The sequence below is a fragment of the Nicotiana tabacum genome, chromosome 16 (genome assembly GCF_000715075.1).
Source record: "Nicotiana tabacum cultivar K326 chromosome 16, ASM71507v2, whole genome shotgun sequence".
NCBI classification, from domain to species: Eukaryota; Viridiplantae; Streptophyta; class Magnoliopsida; order Solanales; family Solanaceae; genus Nicotiana; species Nicotiana tabacum.
Genome location: NC_134095.1, coordinates 169,871,188 through 169,876,808, shown reverse-complemented (window position 1 = coordinate 169,876,808; position 5,621 = coordinate 169,871,188).

Sequence of the window (5,621 nt, the reverse complement as noted above, 5' to 3'; positions counted from 1 at the left end):
CCCAAGACCACCACCACCTTTTCCCTAGAGATTGTAGAAAAAGAAAGATGATCGCATGTTCACAAAACTCCTCTCTATGTTGAGCCAGGTTCAATTGAATATCCCACTTGTTGATGTGCTTCGTGAAATTCCAAAGTATGCTAAATACATAAAAGATATAGTGGCTCACAAGAGAAGATTAACTGAATTTGAGACAGTGGCACTTACTGAGGAGTGCACTTCAAGGGTCCAAAATAAGCTCCCTCAAAAGCTTAAGGATCCTGGCAGCTTCACGATTCCTATGCGCATTGGCAATATTGATGTGGGTCGTGCTCTTTACGATTTGGGGGCGAGCATAAATCTAATGCCCTTGTCCTTGTTCAAGCAACTAGGTCTGGGAGCTCCAAGGCCCACTACTGTGATGTTACAGCTGGCTGACAGATCAATAGTACACCCTGAAGGGGTGATTGAAGATGTGTTGCTGCAGATTGGGAAATTCATCTCCCCCGCTGATTTCATTATCCTCGATTATGAGGCTGACGAACTGGTTCCAATCATATTGGGGCAACCTCTTTTAACTACTGGTGATGCAATTATCAAAGTGAGAGAGGGAAAGATGATTTTGATGGTAGATGACGAGGAAGCAGTTTTTAATGTCTACGGAGCAATCCAACTTCCCCGCCACTATGAGGAGCTCTCAATGATATATGTTGTTGAGGCCGATGAGCAGATTCATTATCCGAATGTATATCTAGACGATTCTCTAGAGAAAGCACTTATGTTGCTTGATAGCCTGGGGGTTGATGAGGAGGTTGAGGAGATGATGCACATCCTTGATACATCTTGTGCGTACCTGCAAGGGACGCACCCCTTCGAGCCTTTAAATAGACCAGAGGGGCCTCCTCCAAAGCCGTTAATTGAGGAAGCCCCAAAATTGGAACTTAAACCCCTTCTACCTCACCTGCAATATGCTTATTTGGGTGACTCTGACACTTTACCTGTTATTGTCTCGTCTGACTTGTCTAAATTGCAGGAAGAAAAGCTATTGAGAGTGTTACGTGAGCACAATCGAGCACTTGGGTGGACTATGTCTGACATTAAGGGCATTAGTCCAGCCTTATGCATGCACAAAATCCTCATGGAGGACGGACACAAGCCCAGTGTAGAGCAACAACGCCGACTCAATCCAATCATGAAAGAGGTGGTAAGAAAAGAAGTGATTAAGTGGCTCGATGCAGGTATTGTATTTCCTATCTCAAACAGCAAATGGGTAAGCCCCGTCCAATGTGTACCCAAAAAAGGGGGGATGACTGTAGTAGTTAATGAGAATAATGATTTAATACCTACAAGAACTGTCACCGGGTAGAGAATTTGCATTGATTATAGAAAATTGAACAATACCACCCGGAAGGACCACTTTCCCCTCCCATTTATTGACCAAATGCTTGATAAATTAGCTGGCCAGGAGTACTACTGCTTCTTAGATGGTTACTCAGGGTATAATCAGATTGCTATAGCCCCAGAGGACCAAGAGAAGACCACTTTTATGTGTCCTTATGGTATGCGTTCAAGCGAATGCCCTTTGGTCTTTGTAATGCATCTGCGACTTTTCAAAGGTGTATGATGGCTATTTTTACTGACATGGTTGAGAGGTTTGTGGAAGTGTTCATGGACGATTTTTCTGTGTTTGGATGTTCTTTTGATAACTGCTTGATGAACCTTGATAAAGTACTTGCTAGGTGTGAAGAAACTAACTTGGTGCTAAACTGGAAAAAGTGCCATTTCATGGTACGTGAAGGTATAGTCCTGGGGCACAAGGTGTCCAAAGATGGTTTGCAGGTGGACAAGGCAAAGGTGGAAGCGATTGAAAAATTGCCTCCACCGATATCTGTCAAAGGCATTCGCAGTTTCTTGGGCCATGCAGGTTTTTATCGCCGTTTCATTAAAGATTTCTCAAAAATTTCCTCTCCCTTGTGCAGGTTGCTTGAGAAAGATGTCACCTTCAAATTTGATGATGCCTGTCTGAAGGCATTCGAGGAGATGAAAGGAAGGTTGGTTACTACACCAATCATAATTGCTCAAGATTGGGAGCAGCCATTTGAGTTGATGTGCGATGCGAGCGACTTGGCTGTTGGTGCTGTCTTGGGGCAAAGGAGAAATAAGATATTCCACTCCATCTACTATGCGAGCAGAACTCTGAATCCAGCTCAGATTAACTACACCATCACTGAAAAAGAGTTGCTTGTAGTGGTGTGGGCATTTGACAAGTTCAGGTCATATCTTGTGGGGACCAAAGTCATCGTCTACACAAATCATTTAGCTATCGGATACCTATTTGAGAAAAGGACACCAAGCCGAGACTGATTCGGTGGATCCTGCTCTTGCACGAGTTTGATTTAGAGATCCGAGATCGCAAAGGAACAGAGAACCTAGTGGCTGATCACTTGTCCAGGTTAGAAAATCAGAACCATGTGGCTGAAGGGGGTGCAATCAAAGAAAATTCCCTGATGAGCAGTTATTGGCAATCACCTCAAGCACAACCCCGTGGTATGCAAATTATGTGAACTTTATTGCAAGTGGGGTGACACCACCAAAATTGACACCAGACAATAGACGAAGGTTCTTGCATGATGTGAGGCTCTACATGTGGGATGAGCCATTCTTATACAGGCTATGTGCAGATCAGTTGATGCGGAGATGTGTTCCTAAGGAGGAGATGGGTGCCATACTTCATAGTTGTCACACCTCGTCATACGGAGGTCATCACGGTGGAGACATGACCGCCCAAAAAGTGCTACAATCAGGTTTCTATTGGCCAAAATTGTTTAGGGATGCACACACCTTTGTTAAAATGTGTGACAGGTGCCAAAGAACCGGGACGATCACTAAAAATCACGAGATGCCGCTGCAAAACATCCTGGTAGTGGAGCTTTTCGATGTTTGGGGAATTGACTTCATGGGACCTTTTCCATACTCGAACGGCCATAGATACATCTTGGTGGCAGTTGATTATGTGTCTAAGTGGGTGGAGGCCATTGCTCTTCCCTCTAATGATGCAAAGGTGGTGGTAAGCTTTATCAAGAAGCATATCTTCACACGCTTTAGAACTCCCAGAGTGTTGATCAACGATGGAGGTACGCATTTCTGCAACAAACTGTTAAATAATGTCCTTGCAAAGTACGGGGTCAAGCATAAGGTCTCCACTGCCTATCACCCACAGATGAGTGGTCAAGTGGAGGTTTCAAACAGAGAGGTAAAGCAAATTCTTGAGAAAACAGTGAGTGCAAATAGAAAAGATTGGGCCGGAAAGTTAGACGACGCATTGTGGGCGTATCGAACAACATACAAAATTCCCATAGGTGCTTCTCCTTATAGATTGGTGTATGGGAAGGCATGTCACTTGCCCGTCGAACTTGAGCACAAGGCCTATTGGGCAATAAAGAAGCTGAACATGGATGGGGACTTAGCTGGAGAGAAGATGTTGCTGCAACTCGATGAGCTCAAGGAGTTCCGATTACATGCATATGAGAATGCCAAATTGTATAAATAGAAGACTAAGAGGTGGCATGACAAGCACATTCAACATCGAGAGTTCGAGCCAGGGCAAGAAGTTTTGTTGTTCAATTCGAGGTTGAAGCTTTTCCCCGGAAAGCTTAAATCTTGTTGGTCGGGCCCTTTTGTTGTGGTAAGCGTGAAACCTCATGGAGCCGTGGAGTTGAGAGATATGAGTTCAACTGGCACTTTCTTGGTAAACGGTCAACGGATAAAACATTACTGGGGTGGTGACTTTGCACGTCACAAGACCTCAGTGGACTTGAAGGATGCTTGAGAACATGTTGAGTCGTGCCGCGACGTTAAATCAGGTGCTGGATGGGAGGCAACCCATTGAAATGTTGTAACCATCGTGCCGCGACGTTAAATAAGGCGCTGGTTGGGAGGCAACCCAACGATAGTAGTAGTGTTTGAGTTTGAGCTTTAACTTACTAACAAATGCATGCGACGAAGGGCGGGGTGAAAGGACCATCAACTAGGAGCAAACCAGGTGAAAATAAATGCAAAAATAAACGCCCAGGAGCGCGACTTCGCGCACAAGTTCGCGCGCCTGGGCGAACCATTCTGCCTAAAAACAAAAAAAGACGCGTGAAGACATGCGCGAGCTCCTAAACTTCGCGCGCTTGGGCGAACCATTCTGCCTGAAAACAAACAAAGACGCGCGAAGACACGCGCGAGCTTGCGCATTAGTTCGCGCGCCTGACGGAACTCTTCCGGTGTTTTGTGTTTTTTAGTTTTAGTTTTTCTTTTTATCTTTTTATTTTTTATTTTTTTAATTTAATTGGTTATTTTTTTTAGTCACAATTACCCCCCCCCCCTTCTAATACACAACACCCGTTCCTCTCCCCCATTCTCACCCAGAAACTCCCAACTCATTCACCAAATTCCAGCACCCCTGCCCCCATCCCCCTCTCACGATTTCCTTCTCCAAACTCACTAGCATATTCCCCATTCTCCTTCACAAGGTATGAGCCCTAGTTGTAGTTTTCTTTCTTTTTCTCTTTCTATTTTCAGTTTTTTTTTCTTTTTGTATGTTGTATCTTATGCCATTAGTGTAGATGTGTTTGGTGATTTGGTGTTCAAACTTGGTAAAATATGTTATGGGGTTAGTTTGTTACAAGTGTGGGGTGGGTGGTACTTGAATTAGGTTATAGATGACATTTGTGGGAGGCCCTTGTTGCAAGACACTTAGAAAAGAGTTGTGAGAGCCTAATGCCTACAAGTTGTTTGTGGAAAGGCCTCAATGAGCATGATTATGTAGTTGTGACCAATTTGTCGTGTGAAGTTTGAGTAACCAAATTAAGTCACACTAATTTTGTTGGGCTAAGCTAATGTGTCCACATTTTGCAGGTATTATGGAACCATCGAAAAAGCACCAAGCCACGGGTCCATCCTCAAGTCGCCAAAGGGCAGCTCCTGCACGTCCCTATGACAACAACAAATTTGCCTCCCCTGAGGCTCAGACCCATTTTACAGAGAAGGCTACCAAGAACCAATTCCGGAGAGGGGCATTGACATCAAAAAGGTCAAGAAACGATGCCCCCACATGTACAATGAGTTGATGGAACCTTCATTGACGAGCCAGGGGAGGCTAATGTAATGGTTGTACGTGAATTCTATGCTAATCTACCAGAGCATGTCAACCATGTGGTCACAGTGCGCCGCAAGGCGGTGGATGCCTCCATTGAGGCGATACGCATAGCATATCAATTGCCCGACCCTCTGCCTGGGAATACTGACTTTTATGAATATGGGCGAAATCCAACCGATGCCAAGTGGGAGTGTTTCTTTGATGACATTTGCGTACCAGGAAAAATGGTAGAGTGGCTGGAACATGGAGAGAAGTTCCACTCCTCCGTTTTAACTCCAGAGGCAAAGAGCTGGCTGTATGTGATTAACAGTTGCTTTATTCCCTCCAAAAATACTACGAAGGTGAATGGACCCCAGGCTGCATTGATTTGGTGTTTCATCAAGGGTCTTCCCTTCGACATGGCCAAAGTGATCCACGACTAGATGTTTATCCGATGCCCCCAACGCCTATATGGGTTATTTTTCCCATCCTTGGTGACTAAGCTTTGTAGGAAAGTGCA